Source organism: Passer domesticus, chromosome 4 (assembly GCF_036417665.1).
Source record: "Passer domesticus isolate bPasDom1 chromosome 4, bPasDom1.hap1, whole genome shotgun sequence".
Classification (NCBI taxonomy): domain Eukaryota; kingdom Metazoa; phylum Chordata; class Aves; order Passeriformes; family Passeridae; genus Passer; species Passer domesticus.
Window position 1 is genome coordinate 50,895,707 of NC_087477.1, and position 19,113 is coordinate 50,914,819.

The window sequence follows — 19,113 nt, forward strand, 5'->3', positions numbered from 1 at the left end:
GTAAAGCATTGGAAGAGACTACCCAGGGAAGTGGTGTAGTCATCATCCCTGGAAGTGTTCAAAGAAACTGTGGATACATGAGTACATGGTTTGATGGTGAAGGTGGTGGCAGTGTTTCTAGGCTGATGGTTGGAATTGATGATCATTAAGGTCTTTTCCAGCATTAAAGGTTCTATGCTTCTAATGCTGTGAATGCAGGTGATGAGGTGACTTTGGCAGTTAGACACTATTGCCTTCTGGTTTTATAACATTTTCAGACACATCTGGACTTGTTTTTATATTCCTTATTTTTTATTAGTTTGGTAAAATACAGTTGAGCACATTTTCCTTTTGACAAGCAGCAAAGTAATATTGTAAAGTGAAATACAGGGTAATAGGCACTAAATCACAGATGCATTGCTGTATCCTGGAATGCACAAAGGCCAAGTCCTGAGTCTAAAATAATTTTGTGAAATGGGATAATGAACTGTGGGAAAGTGCAACTTTCCCAACTACTGAGTTCAGCTGGATTGTACACTGGAGAGAGAATTCATTCCTGGTAAAAAAGCCCCAGCAATCTATTGAGATTGTAAGTTTGTTTTTAAATTACTACTCCTAAGAAAACTTGGAATTTCAATTCCTATAATAAGAACTGGACGGGCAAAACAGGGCAGAATAGTACAGATCTATAATCATAAGCTCTGATTCCAGTAGTTTAGAATAAGGAAGAATTTTTCTAACTTCATGTGGATATAAAGGTTTAGTATGAGATGAAGAGGGAAAATGAGCAAACAATAGTTTGACAATAGTTTATTATTGTCATTTTGGAATAAGTCAAATATTCCAGATTTTTCTAGTTCATAGAGATAAATTACTATCAAAGTTTGTTTACCTTTATATTGTACAAAATCTTGTGTTGCCATAGTTGCTCGGGTAAATTAAAATCAGAAAATATGCACAATCTATAGCAGGTTTCTTAGGGTGCTAGTCTCTCCTCTTTGATGCCATTTTATCCTAATAGCCCTGAAATTATTTATGAATCTGAAAAAAGTAGGATGTAAGCTGCTAGTGCAAAGTATTTGCTCCCTAGAACAAAGTAACTGTAAAATGATATAATATTTTTTCTGCTCTTGGCATAGAATGTGTCACTTCACCCCTTTCACAATCAACTTCATGAAAATAAAAAAAATCAGAATCTAGATAAACTTCCTGAAGTTTTAAGTAAAATGTGTCAACTGAGTGAAGAAATCAAATGTTAAAAGAAACATGCTGTTAGCTATAAAGAGCACAGTGTAATACTCAGAAAAACAATAATTGATATCTCAGTCTAAATCGACCTCTTGGAAGGATTAAAACCTGATGTGGAAGCATATATGGTGCCTAATACTGTAAATAGAAATTATGTGTAAAAATATATGTCTGGTGCCTTTGAAAATTAGTCTTTTTAGAGTGTCTTTAACATATTTTTTTCTGATGTCTTCTTGCTTAAGAAATCTTCTTCTGTCTCAGGAAATGACATTCTATAAATGGATCTCACTGGTCAGGATTAGTTTCCAGTACTGAAGAATGCATTAATGTTCCAGAACAACTCAGTTTGGGTGGTGTGAACTTTTCCTCTGAGTCTTCACCTGTGCTATTTATTGTCAGTTATATGCATTTATTCTCACATCTTGAACTTAGTTTCTTCAACAGCTTTTGTTTGCCACTATAGATAGTGATTATATTCCTTCTCAGATTACATTTGGGAAGGCTAAACAGAATAAATGTTTTCAGCCTTTTCAGTTCATAAACACAGTACTTAATGCACACATTCTGGTTGTTTAGGTCATATGTGCATGACTCTGAATTTTGCATTTTTTAGTTATGTTCTATTAATGTAGTTGACTAACTCGTAAAGTAGTTCCTGGAAGAACTTTCATGGTTTATATCTGTTGAAAATAAAGGAATTGTGTAAGCAACCTACACTGATATGCTCCATTTTACCTGACTCATTAAGGTTGTACAGAAGGTCCACTTTATTTAAAGAGCTCCATTAGAAATCTTACCTCAGACTCCAGTCAGATACTTCTCTATATCATGATTCTTCTCTGCACTCCCATCTTCAGCTTAACTTTCTCTGAAGCCAATATCAAATCTATCATACTTCTGGTTTAAAAAGAAAACTATTTAGCTCACTTAGAATCTGTCAGATTGCCATCACAGAAAATGGCAAATATGAAAATCTCCTTCTGGTATGTTTTTTTCCCTTTTACCATGTCCTTTTTTTTTTAAAATTCAATATTTGCTAAAGTCTTGTTTCTTTCATAGTTTCATCCCAAAACTGTAAATAAAATTTTAGTAGATTTCTTAATATATTACAGTTATGGAGCTACATACTACTGAATTACTCTTTAAACAAGGATCTTATCGATGGTTCTGTCATGATCCCTACTACACCTGTTGACATTAGAAAAACAAAAAATAAAGGAAAATATCTAGTCTAGTCTATAATAATATAGTACTTAGATTTAATATGCTTTATTTAGAAACTTATTCCAGGTTTTGTACAATTTCTAGAATGAAAGATTATTTGAAGCAGTGGAGTTTGAAAAAGAGCTGGATATCAACCACATGATGTGTGACAAATAGCTGAGCTCAAGGCTAATCCCACATGCAATGCACAGTGAGTCCTATAGAACATCCACTCTATATGCATCCATTCATCATGGATCACAGAGCTCTTTCCAGCCCTTACAAAGAAAGTTGTGACTAAAACATCACTCTGTATTTTGTTTGTTTCCAATTATCCCATACCACATAACATGAAGTTATGACAAGCACATTACAGTTATAATGTATCAATAAATTATATGCTGCCATATAATTGAGCATATGCGTACCTAAAACAAAGTTGCAAACTGATATGAAAACAAAATAAATGCCAAAATAATGCCAGTGAGCATCTCTACCATATGTAAACCTGAGCAATTTGTTTTGTGGAAATATTCTAAAAAGAAAATGTGTTTGCCATGATCTGTGATTGATTTCAACTTGTGTTTGTAACTAATCCACTCATACTGCAGGCAGTCTTATGTACTTAGTGACTAAGCAGTGACTAAGTAGTTTATTTACATTAAAATCTGTTCTGTCACCTAAGCCCCTAAACAACATAATGAGCTTGCAGCATTTTAAAGAGCAGATACATAGTTCTATGTTTCTTCCCTGGATACAATTTAAAATTGATTTTACAACCCAGAAATTCTTTTGCTGAAATATGAATGTTTCATTTAGAATAAAATAAATATTATAAGCAATCCAAGAAATAACTGTTAAGAAGCCTACATTTACAGAAGATATGCATCTAGTTGGTGAGTTTAAACGATCTAATATGTTAAATATCCAGTCCTTAAAGCAAAGCATGTATAAATGCACTATACAACAAATTCACGATTAGAACCTATGAATTTTATTCTTTGTTGATTCTCTGGAACTTACATTTTTTTATGAAGAAGTTTCTAAATATCTGTTGTTTGCTAACCTAATGATGGTTGGATTTCAAGAAATTAGAGTAGTTATAGTGTAGCAGCTCCAGGTAATGTCTTGAAAATGCTGGGGTTTAGGAAGTGAGGTCTAACTTCTACATAATTAGAATTTACAATAAACCGCTTAAAAAAAAAAAATCACCGAAAGCACTGTATGGGCTATCCATTTTGTTTATCTATTATTGCAGCTCAAGAAATTCACATATTTGTCAATTCAAATGAAAAATGTTATGTGCTTTAACTTAACACATATGGTAATTCTTTATGCTAATATATTTTCCATAAAAATATTAGCATTGCAGTAGAAAATGTGATAATTTTAAAAGGTGTTCCATTTTCTACATAATTTTCTCCAGTCATAATTCTGTCTGCAAAGGTATTTCAGAATTCACAATTTTTATTGTGGTCCTGTTTACATGAGTATGTAAAAGAACTATGCAACAATCAACACAATCTAAGAGTATGCAGTAATTAACATAAAGCTCTTGCTGATATAAAGTGTTTGCCTGTCAGAACTGTGTCAGTTTCCTGTTCTGTTCTTAAGCAATGAGTTTGACAGATACACTCTGTGCCGTCAGTGGCTTGCTCTGAACCTGTATAAAGGTGAAGCTGCCATAGTAATTTGTTTCAAAGAACTTCCAAACTTGACTAGAAAAATAGAATATATCCAGAGGAAAACATACTGCAATTGTGAATATGCTTTAAGAACAGGACTGCTTATATATTTTAAGGAGAAAAAATGCAGGGTTTTTTTCTATTTGTATATTCCTTCTGTAAGTTGTTTTCCCATTTTGCGTTATTGTAAATATGAGAACAAACAGCAGTGTAGATATTCAATGTGCAGGAATCTTTTACAATTGATTTTTAACATTTAAAGAACATTTATATAAATGGGGTAGATTTCAGCTACTATGACTCAGACATATAACTGTGTTAATCTAGCCTTTTTGAAAGACTTGAAATTTCTGCAGGTGAAATTAAATTAGTCCATTCTTTCCCTATTCTCAGGCTCTTAAGTAGAGTACAGCAGCAGGAATTATGGGTCACAGGGCTCCTATATGACTGATAGGCAAGGATTATTCATAAGAGAATGTCAACACAAAGAAAGCCTTAAATACATCAAGATATGGGAGGAGTGAGTTACATAAACACAAACTTAGGTTTTTCTGCAGTGTTATCAGTGTTTTGTCTTTGCTCTTACAGCAATAAGACCACCAGACTTTCTGCACTCTATAATTTGCACCTCCTTTTGAAGAAATGCTTGCTTAACAGGTTCTCTATAAAGTCATCAGAAAGATTTCACTCAGAGTTTTCCTTCATATCATTAATAGTTACTTTCAATACTGGAATTTTATATACAAACAGAATTGTCTGAAAATAAGTAACTTCTTTCTTTCCTACTCTAAACTTATTTGTAAGACCTAGAACCTAGTAACTGGATTAGGTGCAAAGTAATTATTTTAGGGTTTGTTTTATTGATTATCTGTTCTCTTCATTAGCGTCTACTCATACATCATGCAAATAAATGCTAATTTCAATTTTCAAGTACTTCTGATAATTTTTGATGTTTAAGATTTTTGTGGAGGCCATCATATTGCCCATATCCAAGAGGGATAGAAAAAGCAAAGTAAAATACTTCCTGATTTATTTTTTTTCCTGGGATTACTGCCTCATATAGACTACTAAAATCAATGTTGATGTGGGAGGTTGAACATGTTTATAAGGTTATGCTTTTATTTTTAACATCTTTATTTAAATGTGTACAGCTTGTCATTTGATAGCAAATTTCACTGAGGAATTCCTCACTGCTCTGTATTAGTCTCTGCTTTATAGCTATCATATAAAGGTCTTTTGTTGTAATTACAGAATATATGATTGAACAGTACAGCTAAGAAGCCTCATATCTGTAATAATCTAAAGAATCAAGACACAGGAATAAAACAGAGGAACATTTCAGTCTTCAAAAACTTTAAATTGTGATGCATGATAACCTTTTACAGAATTTGGAAAATTGTCTTAGGATATGCAAATCAGGCTGTTTAGCAGAAGAGAGAGAACAGCTGAAATATTCTGTCTGGCTCTTCTTGTTGAAGTCTTAATTGGGTTTACATTCACTCACTCCCTCTTCTGTAGTAGCACTACCTCATACCAAATTGTTAGGGCAACATCTGCCAACAGTTCTGTCTACACAGCACTGAGCTACTGGATCCAAACTGTATCTTGGAGAGCTTTATTATAGGTATCCTAATTTTCTGCCCAAGTCAGATATTAGTTTTATAACATAAAAACGGTAGTTGTTCATAAGCAACAAGCGTAATTTGAAGTAATAAATTACTTGTATTAACCTCTTATTTGACAATGTTATAAAAAACAATCTTTTTTCTCTATTGAAAAAGGTGTCTGAAATCTTCAAGACATGTAAGAATGTAAGGTATGTCCATATAACATCACTGTCATAGTAGCAGTATATGACTGGGACCAAAGTTTGAATAATTTTAATTTATCACAGCTTTTAAAATAATTTTAGCTTGAGGGAGAAAAAGACATTAATATAAATGTATTTAGTCTTTTAAATTTACTTAATATTTGTAAATATTGTAAACATTTGTGTTCCCAAGTGTTATAAAAATTATTTCAGCATCTGTTTAGGAAAAAGAAATCAATAAAGGAAGTCAGACATAACAAATGACAATTTCAGGCACAGTGACTCTAGATAGACCTGGGTACCTTATATTCACACACCTTTCAATCAAGCAATATGTGTACTGCAGTGGAATAAACTGAAGACACTCTAGCAGCCAAGTAGACTTTGATCACTTTTGTTCATAAATGTGACTCATATTTCAGTAGCCACTTTTTTCTAAGCTACTGATCTTCCCTAAACTTCACAGTGAGTGCTCAGTGAACTTTAAGGAGCCTTTACTCATTCTGCAAACAGACTTTAAATACTCATGTTGGATCACACTGGGTTTTTTTCTTAAATATCAGATACTGTCTCTTTTTTGCAGTTTTTGTTTCTTTTGTTGTTTTGTCCAATGTTCTTTGCATTCGACAGAAAAAATTGTGGTGGAAGATGAGTTCCTTTTTGTAATCACAGTGCTTTCATTAATTCAGATTTATAGCAGAAATGGAGTTTGAAAATATTAATTTGACTACATTTTTTTATGTTTTTTGTTCATTCATCTTTCTTGATGATTACTCCTATGCTTTCTGTTGATTGCATGACAATTAAGATATTCTGTAAAATTAAACATGATAAATACACTGTCCTAAATCTCCCCAGTTTTCTGAAGGGAAAGCTATGAGTTCAGATTTTTGTAATAAGGATACAAGACATAGTAGGGACTGCCTTATTCTTTTGATTGTTTATAATTTTAAGACTGCAGCCATGTAAACAATGCACTGGTAGAAATTAATGAATAGCTTTGGTCATGCTGCTCTTCTGCCAGTCTGGTCTTACTGGATATTTATATAACAAATAACCATTATTTGTTATGAATTTTTTTCCAGATAGGAGCATAATGAGTGGGCTCTGTGCCATCTGTGATAGTTTTATGTTACATGTTCTGGGTGTGAAATGAGGGCATGTGGGAATGTGAGTGTTTCCAACCTGCTGATGTAATGTGAGACAACTGCAGAAAACAGAGGGTCAACCTTGGTCCACTGTTCTCTGTATTGCCTGTTCTGCATGACCTCTGGAATGGGCTGTGCACTGTGGTATATCCAGGTTTTGCATAAAACAAAAACAAAACCAAAAAATGTAGGAAAGATATAATATCTGACTTGAAGAGGTATTCCTTGAAGGTGTAGTCAAACCCCTAGTTTGCTGCTGCTAGATCTGCTTTGTCATTGTGTTTTCCAGTTGAGCTGACTAGGTCCTTTTCCTACCTCCCTACTACTCGGAACAGTTGTTGACCCATGCAGAACACATACTGTGCTTCCCCCTCCAAGGATGAAAAGCCGCTTTGTTGCTGTGTTGTCTCAGGTCTCCCAGAGGCATCATAACTATCAGAGGCAGAATACTACCCAGACGTTGTGGGAGTAGTGCTTCCTTGCTACACCTTTTTTGGCTTTTTTTTTTAGTGCTACAAGAAGTGTAAATAATGTTCCTTAAAACATCTCCATCTCTAGTTTCTCTAGGGAAAACTCTAAAAAACTATATTTCATATGGTCATTTATAGCCAGAAGTACCAGTTTTAAAAACATAGCTTGGAGGAAACAGGTAAAAACTGAATCTTTTTGCTTGCAACAGAGAGGGGTACTGAAAATCACTCTAAAAGAGATGTTAAAAAAATAAAATTGGTTTTGATTTTAAGCTCTCTAGGAAGTCACCTTAGAAATGACTTTCTGAAACACTGTCTTGTCTCCTGCCTGCTTTAAGTTAATTTTGCATGATAATCCCTGGGATTCAAATCCAGGGAGATAGTTTTTTTGTTCCTTTTATAGTCATTTGAGATCATTAATTATATCAGTACTTGCTCTTTTCTTGACAACATCAAACATATGTATTGTAACCAGTCATTACAATGTTTTACAGCAATAGTCATCACAGAGAATTACCATTCTATGCCTTATCAAATTTCTAAAAATTTGCAAGGTTGTGAATATTTATTTAATAAAAGAGAGCTGCCAAGAAAATAAAAATACTTCAATAGGTATATTATTTAATTTTTAGGGGATATATAAATAATGATTTTGAGAAACCAAGAATACTTTTTGCTTTATTCATATTTTTATAGTGTACTTCTCTTTGCTTTTTCAGTAATTAAGTCTTATGACATTCCAGAAAGCATAAATCCTGCTGAGATGTTTAGGTTTGGTGCAAACTATTGATGTACAAACAAAATTTTAAAAAAATACACCCAGAATCATAACAAGCTGTTTTGCTTTTACCTTTGAAAGAAAATTGAATGGTAAAGTAGTGTGGCCTACTGAAACTGTTCTAGCCTCACTGTTAACTAGAACCTCCTTTTGAAATTCATTGCCTTCAATTACATTTTTAAAAGAATTTTAATTATGTGCCTGAAAAGAATAAAGATGCTTCAGGCTCCATTTGTTTATCATGGAAGGCCTGAAAAAATGAGGACAGAGCTTCCCAGCTCATGCAGGGGTTACAGAGAGAGAGAGATGACTTTTAATTCGACAAGTTCAGAGAGATTTCTTAGTTTGACGCGCACAGCAGGGGGTCTTTGAGTGCCTGGCAATACTTCAGCATTCTGAGCTTTGAAAGTCTTTCCCTGCAGCAGAAATTGTATCAAAAGCCAGTGATAATATTCCCTGCAAGGTAAAGGACCCTATTGAAGATTTCTAGAGCTGTTTATTTATTCATCACAGTTTTTTCTTTTAGGACGTATAAGACGTATAGGTAAAAATTCACACAGATGCTGAGAAAATGAAATAAATTTTAAAAAAAAAATGGGGACCTCTTATTAATCCTTCAATTTTCCCTTAAGTTTTCCGTAGGCTACTTTCACCTATAAAATTTCCTGTCATTCCCTGCCATGTATTCTGCATGCAATCTTCACTTCAAATCTCATCTTTTCCTCATTTTTATCAGAATTATAATTTTTGTCTGCCTTCTACCACCAGCTGAGCGCATAAGATGTTTATGGCCATTTTTTTCCACTAAACCCTTAAAATGATTGATTAATTTTATGGAAGAACATTTTATTCCATAGGGGTCTTTTTAAATCTTATTTTTAAAGTAGATTTGAGATGGCTATTTCAAAGCCAAGGTTAAAGTGTCATTTTTATTCCAGAGATCAGACTTTTAATGTTTTGACATTATGCTTATTTGAAAAGTATACACTGGTTTTGTTTTGTTTTGTTTCTGCAGCAGAGCTGGGGCTGTGAGACTACGCCAACCTTTCCCTTGTGTAATGTCAATGTCGGCTATCACTTTGGCAGAATCACCCAGCTCAGTGAAGACAGAAAACCCCTCCTTTCCTCCTGTTTTTGATCTGCTGGTGGCATTCCAAGTGACCTTCCCTCATAAATATTGGTGAGTGACCACATGGGGAAAGCAGCTCCTTCGTGCAAAGAAACTTGTTTCAAAAAGCTGTGTTGACCTGAGGGGTTTCCATTTTCTCAAAGTTTCAAAAAAACCCACATGTGCAGGTGTTGCTTGGGGAGGGGGGATTTTTCCCTTCTTTAAATAATAACTTGATAATATCAGTGATTTCTCTAGGCTTTAGAAGCATTTTTAGAAAACTGCCATGTGCTAACTATTCAAACTATAAGAACAAGCCTTTCAAAATACTGCTTTACAGAGAGATTTCCTGAGAGCGCAAAAGATTTTTCCTCTCTTGCTGTTACTTTCTCATGGCTAAGAGGTCTGGAATGCTATAAATTTATCGTAACACCCCAAATATGTCAAGATGAAAGTTTCCCAAGTGTAGAAATTAAGGAAGATAATTAGAGGCCTTTTAATTCTAGGACCTTTCTGGTTTGGGAAGTATGCCTAGAATGAAATCACAGCACTGCAGTAATTCTGATACCTTCAGGGCAGTCCAGGGATGATGCCATAATTTTAGTAGTTCCATAAGGCTAAGTTACATAGTTAGTACTGAAAAAACTTTTCAGGTCATTTGAGGCTATCACAGCAGATTTACCCCACTTGAGATTAAGAGATTTTCAGTCTTAAAACCAGATGTGTAGATAGTGAAATAGTCGCCCATGGCTCAGGAATATTTACAGTATCATAAAACATGACAATATAAAGTACATGAACAGATACAAAAAATTATTTAACCTTGCTTGGAACAGTTTGGAAGCTGTAAGTGCGTGCAGGATGTAAGACTGCAAATTATTTAAGTGCTGGTTACACATATTAAAACTAAGACATGGACAAAAAAAGTCACTCAGCTGTCATTCAGTATTAACTATGTATTGCAATCATGTCCTATTCAGACAAAAGTGATGTATCATTTATGACTATATGATATGTAATGTTAATTCCTTTTTCGTTTTTTTTTTCCTTAATCATATGGGTACTTGAAGTATGTCAGTTTAAAGGACTAGAGCATCTTCAAAAGAAATATTAATAGGAGCATTATGGCATCAGCCTAATAAAATAATGCCTTTTGATTAATGGAACCTTTTCAGGAAAAGGAAAGGCTGGTGTACCTACTATTTCTATTCCTCTGCTTAAAGAGTGAACAGTGGCAACAGTGGCACTCTTTGTAAATTCCTCAAGTATATGTTAGAATTGTCACTAATTTCTGTGACTACTTGTAATCAGGAGAGAGAATGAAGATAAATGTGTATGCTCTATAATGATAGATTTTTTTTTTGTTGTTTCTGTATCAACTTATGTGATGAAGTTGTGCTACTTAGTAATTTGGGGGTTTGCATTTGGTTACGGGTACACAGGTAAACCCAGTATCAGGAGTTGTTTTGGGAATTTGTGTGAATCTCTTAGAACTGAAGTAGGTCTTCAGTCTTGGCTGGGATCGTTGTAATAACAGCTTCAAAAAAAATAAATGTATGAATACGCTTGCTTTATGTCTAGTAACACTGTGGTTCTCAAACCCCAAACATTTAGTTCAGTATGATGTTAAGGCTGTGTACCATTTAAAATGTGAAGCAATAAGAGAGCATTCATCTTTTGAGAAAGACCTTCTTTAACTGTTTTTCCATTTTAAACTTCTCTGTCAACTTATTTTTTTTGTATCTTTAGAGGATGTTTTATTGCTTTACAGTAGCTTTAAGGAATAGCTTGCTGTTTGATCAGACTATGATATTTTGAATATATAGCTGCTTTCTTTTAAAATGGGCAGGACATAACTGTACACAGTCCAACAATTAAGGACCCTGATTCCAAGTATAGGCATACAGCTCACAACTCATTGTTTTAAGTTAGGTTGACATTTTTGAAATCTTGCAAGAGCAGCTGGTATACTAATAGCAGGTAATTGGGTGATTATAAGTTCTGTTGGTATCCCCGCACCTGCTTTGTCCTCACAAGGAGGGTGAAGAATCTTTTTTGAAGTTACGATGTTACCTAAAGGATCAAATATAATCATAACCTTCTATCAGTACATATCTGTTAGATAAAAAAAAAGGTGGCTTTTTTACTTTTGACTGCATCCACATAGAAAGAAGTGACCAAGTATGCCAAAAATTTGTAATGTTATATTTCCCTGTTTTAATTTCTTTTTTATAAAACCATGTGCTTCAGTGTGATCCACCAGATGGTTCTAGATTCAGTAATTCACTGCCTCTATTGCATTTTGCACATATTTGATATTTTCTTCAAATCTGACATTTTACGAAGGGTAAAGGGCATTAATTTAAAATGAGAGGCATACATTGATAAATAGATTAAATATTGCATATATAAATATTCCCTCTATGTGAAGAAAGTGAGATTAAACATGTTCTGGTTTTAACCTATTTTGTCAGAGTGGCCATAACCTACCTCTGATTATTTTATTGTTTTTTTCTTAAAACCTCAACTATTTATCAGAAGTTTGGTAAAAAGTCCAGTGTGAATTCTAACACAGAACTTTTAAAGACATGTTTACCCCTGAGAAACCTGTAGCTCTGAACCTTTATGAAGACATTTCCGTGCAACTAGGTTCAAATACCCATTGAATGTGCACAGTACATTAACTTCCAGAAATATAAACTGTTATTAATCTTAGAGAGTGTTGCTCTCCTGTAAGTAAATTACTTTGCTGTAAAATAATGCACATTTTTCTTTCAATCTTCATGGGTTTTCTTAGTTTTGGTTTGTTTGGGTTTTTTTTTCTGTCTAAACTCTTAGGAATCTGATAGAACTAGGATCACAGAGAAGTGGCATAGTCTGCCAACTAGTAAAAACATTGATGCTTGAGGAGGTAGAGCTAATAAAGCTGGCTCTGTTTTCTTTGTACTCTAAGGTCACCAATTTCAACTGCAACCCTGATCTTCCTATTTCCCTTATTACCTACCCTCTTTGCCTGGGAAACAATAGAGCTGTGCTTAGTCTGCAGCTCCCTGAATGCTGAGTAGCCCAGCCATCTCCTATCCACATTCCTGCCCCTGGGGATACTAATTTAGATCTCCATTTTTGAAACTTGTAAGAGTCTTAATTATCTTTAAGACTTGCTGTTTTTCTCCGATTTGCTTAACACTTGACAATCACCCAGCTAAAAAATTGCTAGATGAAGGGAGATAGGACATACATACAGACTGCAGGTTTAGCCTTAGGTAAGGCTAAAATATGCAGGCATTTAAAAGGATACAAAAAATAGCTGGGATCCCCATGCTGAGGTTGGGATTAAGAGATAGCTCAATAAAAAAAATTCCACAAATTTTTGGGTTTTTTTAAATTAAACAGCAAGTTTTTGTGAATGACACCATAATTCTTAATTTGTTTTTATGTATTTTGTTTGTTCAAATAGCAGATAAAACAAAATTATTCTTCCTGTCAAAGATTTTTAAATTGAAAGCATGTTAAAGTGAATTACTGAGGTTTACTTGAGATTTCACAGTGATTATTTAGCTAGGTTGTCCCAAATTCTCATGTGCAAGTCTAATTAAACAATAAGAATTAAGAAGACTTGTTAGTGATTGTTTACGTGAAATGTTCAGAGATGAAAGAAATTAATAAATAATTCTAAGTCATAAAATATAAATATGAAATCATAAAAATGCTGGTAAATACTTGAATAACATCTGTAATTCCTCCGACCTGTCATAAAAATTAATTTTAGCACATTGCTAACAAAATAGAAGAATAGGAATAACTTATGTTCATGATTTTCATATGCACATATGAAAATCATGAACATAAGTTATTCCTTTTCTAAGTTAAATATAATTTTGACTATATGATTTGTTTGAGTACAAGGAAAACTTTAGAATCTGAATGGTGTTGTTATGTTCTCTATGAATATATGAGGCAATCTAAGTTTACTGCTGTGTAAAGGAAATAAATGAGAGAGCTCTGAAGAGATGCCAAAAGCCTTTTGAGTGACAGCATTTAGGAAGCACAAGCTCTTCATATGGTAATACTTTCAGGTAATTCGGTAGCTGTCTGATCTGCTATTCAAACATCCAGGTCAAAGTTATTATGCATATATTCTTGTTACTTGGTTACAATTACAGCAAAGTTAAAATAAAGTCATGGTTATTCAGATGTCTTTTTGCAAGAGAAGGGAAAAATATTTTATAAATCTGTTTTCTGTTGTTTGTTTCTCTTTTTGGTTTCTATTTTGTGTCAAAAGAAATTGATTCTTATTTTAATTTTAGTTCAGACTAGATGCACTATTAACTAAAGATTTGTACTTATGAAACTGTGAATTTTATTATTTTACAGTGACTTTAATAAGAGACTTGTGTAGTGTATGAGAATGATGACATCATCTAGGTTTCAAGCATCTACTGCTTGGACTGTCACCCAGCTCTGTATTACGTGCTGTGAACTAAGTTGTAGAATAAAATGCTAAAAGGAGTTGTGCCCTAAGTGTGGGGACAAGAGATGTGCCACAAATCTCATAGTTTTGAGCTACCAAGTGGCATCTTTGTCAGAGCAGGAGTTGCAGCTGACTAGAAGCAGAGTAAATGTGAGAACATTCACAAGGTTAAGGGTGCTCATATTAATAACTAAAGCTTTAGCTCAGTTGCCATTCATAGCCTTAGAATTCTGTCCATGCTATGTCAGTCTGTGTGTCTCTGGTGGCAGGCATTGGCTGTCCCACCGTGGGATCATAAGGGAATCGAGCTTCTGAACAAGTTCCATTTAGACACAGTCTAGACACCATTCTTAAAGAAGTCTCCTCTGTTCATCACTAATATTGAGAAACTTTAGGAAATGAAAGGGAATAGAAGGATCAGAGGGACCACAACTGCAGCCTTGTGGCTAGTACAGTCTCCATAGAGAAGAAGGGAGAGGTCCCAGTCTCAGTTTTGAGGACTGCTCACACATTTTTTACTGAACAGTCATTGGAAAAAAACCTTTCAACTTAAGAGACTGACTTCTTGTAGCAGAGAAAATGTTGACTTAACAAAGGTTACCTAAAACTCACATAAAATATAATTAAGATTTTATTTGGTACTGTATGTTACAGATACAAGCCTTTGGAAGCAAATACACTTTTGCAACTTTTTCTTTTTTTTCTTTTTTTTTAACTTTACTGGTAAGGAAAAAAGATATCTTCTATATCCTACAGTGCACTTTTCTTCACATGAATCCAGGGATTCATGTCAGGGACATGAGTCATTCAATTATGGCTTTTTTTCCTTCAGTATTCAATCTCTTTTTGTCAGGTATACAGCTTTTCTATTCATGCTTTTCTGTTTGCTTCACAAAATTATGGTTAAAAGATATACTGGACCCTTGACTGTGTAAGATTTACTTAAAGAAACTTTACCTGTACATTATCAAAGCAGTCTGGCAATAGTCAGATTTGCTGTGAAGTAATTCCTGTGACTCTTTGGTGTAAATGATATTCTGGTTTTGAATACATGCTAGCTATCCAGACCAAAACAGAAAAAAATGTGTAAACAAATAGAATTCAATTAATAGGCAAAAATGAGGAATTTAAGGCCAGGGAGTTGTGGTTTTTTAGTACCAGTTGCTTTTATTCCTGGTAACTTCTGATTGACATAGCCATTGCATTACTGTTAAAGTGAAATGAATGGAGCATCAGTTTGCGCTTAGACTTTCCAATCATCAGTGAGCTGTGACCAACTGACAGCAACCAAACTGAGAGTTTGCCAGCCAGCTGCATCTACATTAATGGGCTTCTTGCACAGCTAAATATTCAAGCAGTCTTAAGCAGATCTCAGAGATGAAGATACTTTAAAAGAACTATATTCTTTTACTGTCCCAATTCAGCCACTTCCAAGGTTCATGGTTTACAGTTTTATCCATCTCCGTCTCTGTTAGACTATACACAATTGTGTTGCCACATTTGGCAGTCCTAGCTCAGGAACTGAATATAAGATGTGCTAAGGTAACATTAGCATTTGCAGACATAAAGGACTAAATCATTAAGGTCTTCCTCTCTTATGTGTCCACAGCAATATATGCGAACAAATTTTCACCCCAGTAATTGAAAGCATGAATATAAGCATACCTGGAAATTGGATTAGCCCTCAATCAAATTCTCTATTCACTAATGCGAGATTTCTCTTATCTCCAATGCAATCCAGTTTGTGTGTGCTTGCACAGACTCTATGTGCCAGTATAAAAGGGAAATTCAGACAGACACAACAGGAGCCAGATTCTGACTTCATGACCAAGTGATAGGACAAGGGCTAGTGGCTTTGAACGTAAAGAGGATAGGTTTAGATTTAGATGTTTAGATATTAATAAGAAATTATTTATTTTGAGGCAAATGAGGCAGTGGAACAGGTTGTCCAGAGAGGTTATGAAATCTGCATCCCTGGAGGTGTTCAGGGCCAAGCTGGACTGGGCTCTGCCTAACCTGGTCTGGTGGGAAGTGTCACTGTTCGTGGCAGGAGGGTTAGAAAAAGATGAGCTTTAAGATCCCTTCCAATCCGAACCTATTTCTCTACTTTAGAAAAAGAAAGAAAAAGGCTGTTTCCCTCTCAGTTAAATTTTAAATATAGCAACATGCCAGCTAAATAAAAATTCAAAATTCATTAATACTAAAGATCTTTATCATATTAGCAAAGAAATCTCCTGCTTTGGCTGATGGGGTCTAATCAGAATCATATAAGGTTATAGACCTACTTTACGCTTTACCATTTTCTGCTGCCAATATTAATAGTGATTTTTAATGCATAATTGATTTGTACGTTGGCATGAAATTCTGAAATTAAGGGTACGTATCAATCAATTAAAAAGACAATAATAGAGAAATGAAATAGATAATTTTATGTCTTCAGGGCTAAATGAGCTATCACTTAGGTTTAAAATTTTTAAAACTGTAGATAGCAAATTTGAAGATGATTTTGAACACTGGTTTATTTCAGATTTGAAAATTCGCTTAGCTCGAGTCTCAAACCATTGTCAAGTTTCTGCGTCAGATGTTACATTAGTTAATGTTACATTCATAGCAAACTAAGGTCCCAGTCTTGAAGCTATCCTAATTCCTTAAACACTTCCATGCAGGCAAAGTACTTTTCAGCTTGTGGGTGGTTATAAAGGCAAGGCTTCTGCTCTATGGAGAAATGCCCTTACTGTGTTAGGGCAGAGCTGTACCAGGGGAATACTGAGGTCAGAGTAGCTTCAGGCATTGGTAAATGCTAAGTTACCAGCAGATGAACACCCATCCAAGTGTTTCTTTGCTTTCAAACAAGAGAGGAACTGGATTCAAATAAATGCATTTAATCTTTATTAAAGAAAAGAAACTAAAGAATAGAATGCCCACAAAAAAAAATTCTTTCTCTGAAAAACTCCATAAATGTTTTATTTAACTGACCAGTTTTTACTGTTTCCTTTAAAAAAGAAATTAGCTGATAATATCCTGGGTAATATTTGTGTTAAAGGTCATATTAAACAAAAGTCAAATCTAGACTATCTGAGAAGTCTGGAGAAGATGTTTAATGCAAATTTTTTGTGGAAAAAAGAAGTGGGTCACTGCAGGTCATCTCTGAATATTCTTGTTGGGGTTTCTCTGTTGGATATGCAATCTCAGCTAAATGTTTTGAAGAGGAGGAATCAAATAAATTGCCCTATTTTGGGTCTTTCTCATCTGTATACAGTTGTGCAGCTCTAGTAGACCTGAAAATTGCCCAGAGACAAACTTTAAAAATAGAGTGCTTTTGAGGCAGAAAATTGCTTTTCTGCAGCATGGTCTAAGGGACAGGATGTGACAGGAGGACAAGGAGTTGTCACTATGTAGTGATATTGTAAGGCATATCTTACATAACAAAAAGGATCATTTGTCTCTTTTTTCTTTCATTTTAAACTACAAGAGATTTAATTGAAACAGTTGGAGGTATCACCCCTAAACGAAGAACAAGCCATTATAATTTACAATTAAAAGTGAAAGTTCCCCCCTTAACCCACTTGTAATAGCTACTCATTGTGGAGTGCATGTGGGATAGATGCCTGTCCACAATTTCAGAAGCCTTATTCTCAAAAGGAAGAGGAAAAAAACCCCACCTCATTGTACATGCATGTCAAATATTAGCGTGATTCTTGTAGTATAATAAGAAAAGAAAGTGGTTTGTGCTTTTGATTAGCCTCTTGATGTTTCAGAGTGGTTTTGTATGGCTTAATTTTCCTTTTTATGGCAGTTTGTACATATAAAACAAAATGAGGAAAGGAGGGGAGGGGGAAAGAAGTGTGCCATTTATATACCTAGGATATGAGGCCTCCTTTGGGCCCATTATACATTAATGGGTCAGCTGAGATTTATTAGGATATGTATATTAATCTTTATACACATTCACATAGTATAATTGTTCCTTTGGTGCTATAATGTGATTAGCTGTGAATTTGTGCAATATTAACAATAATATGGATTTCCATATTACAGAACAGTAATAACAAATGGTTATTAAAAATGCATGTAAAGTATGGGATGTGAAAGCACTTTTAAATTCTCAGTAATCTGATTATGTTCTGTTGTTTTTAAATACCAAAATGGTTAAGTCTTTATTATAAAGTAAAACGTAGTATTAAAGAAATCAAAAATTTTATGTTACACAGAAGTGAACAAATGAATCTAAAGCTGTGTTAATGAAAGATTAGTGTCTGTTTCTCATAGGCAGCTGAAATGTAGATATTTGCATTATTATTATTATTTGAATTTGTAGCAAAAATAGAATATAGAAGGTAACAGAAAATTCAGCATTGATATCTCTCTACATCAAAACTGAAGGGACCTTCCCTCCTCACATCTGTAATCATATGTTAATAATTCCACATGTAAGGTAATAATTTTGTGCTTTAAAGACATAGTATAATAGGTATATAGAAAGGAGGAACTATTAATTTTAATTTGTGAAGCAATTTTTTTATTCTTTCTCTTAAGCTAATTATTTTTTAAATTTCTTAAATGATAAAAAATAGAGCAGCCTCTTTTTTTCAGAGGTTTGCGACAATAGTACCTCTGTGGGGCACATTCACCAGTTTCTCTCCTTTGTTTTGTGATTGGATATGGCAGCTGCTTGCGGCATGGTACCACCACAGGAGTGGGTTCCATTCCTGCGTGAGCCATTCACTTCAGAGCTGGACTCCTTGACTTTTGTGTGTCCCTTACAACTCAGATTGTTTTGTGATCTGTGGTCTAGAATTTCATGGACTTGACTTTGAGAGAGACAGAGAATGAACATTGAGAGCTTTTTATATTCTGCTCATAGAATACATACTCCTTCCTCAAAAACTTGCAAGCTTTACTCTTAAGTTATTTTCATCCGGTAGTGATACTTTTTGAGCAAAGGTTTCTTTACCCTCCCTTCATGACCCCATAGTGGGAAGGTATCTTCTGTGACCCCTCTTTGCTGAATCATAAATTCTGATCCATACCTTGAGTATATCTGTGGGAATACAAGAAATTTCTGTACTAGCTTCTACTATTTGCCATGTGGACTTAAGATTCAGTCTTTGATGATTTCCATAAGTCTTGGGATATCACAGTTCCCACTTTTCTTTCATCTGATTTACATCTTAAGATTTATTAATAGATTGCATTCTGTAAAATATTATCAT

The 19,113-nt window shown here is 34.2% G+C and overlaps 1 protein-coding gene across 24 annotated transcripts in view; it reads left to right on the top strand.

The window, feature by feature from the left end:
- The window catches only part of TENM3 (teneurin transmembrane protein 3), a 1,290,895-nt gene that overhangs the window by 480,054 nt on the left and 791,728 nt on the right, over window positions 1–19,113 (top strand). For 23 of the 24 annotated variants that reach the window (XM_064417780.1, XM_064417778.1, XM_064417776.1 and 20 more), the window contains one exon: window positions 9,337–9,501. The gene's annotated coding sequence lies outside the window, so the exon portion shown is untranslated. The remainder of the gene's footprint in view (window positions 1–9,336; window positions 9,502–19,113) is intronic. The other variant, XM_064417777.1, reaches the window with a different exon arrangement.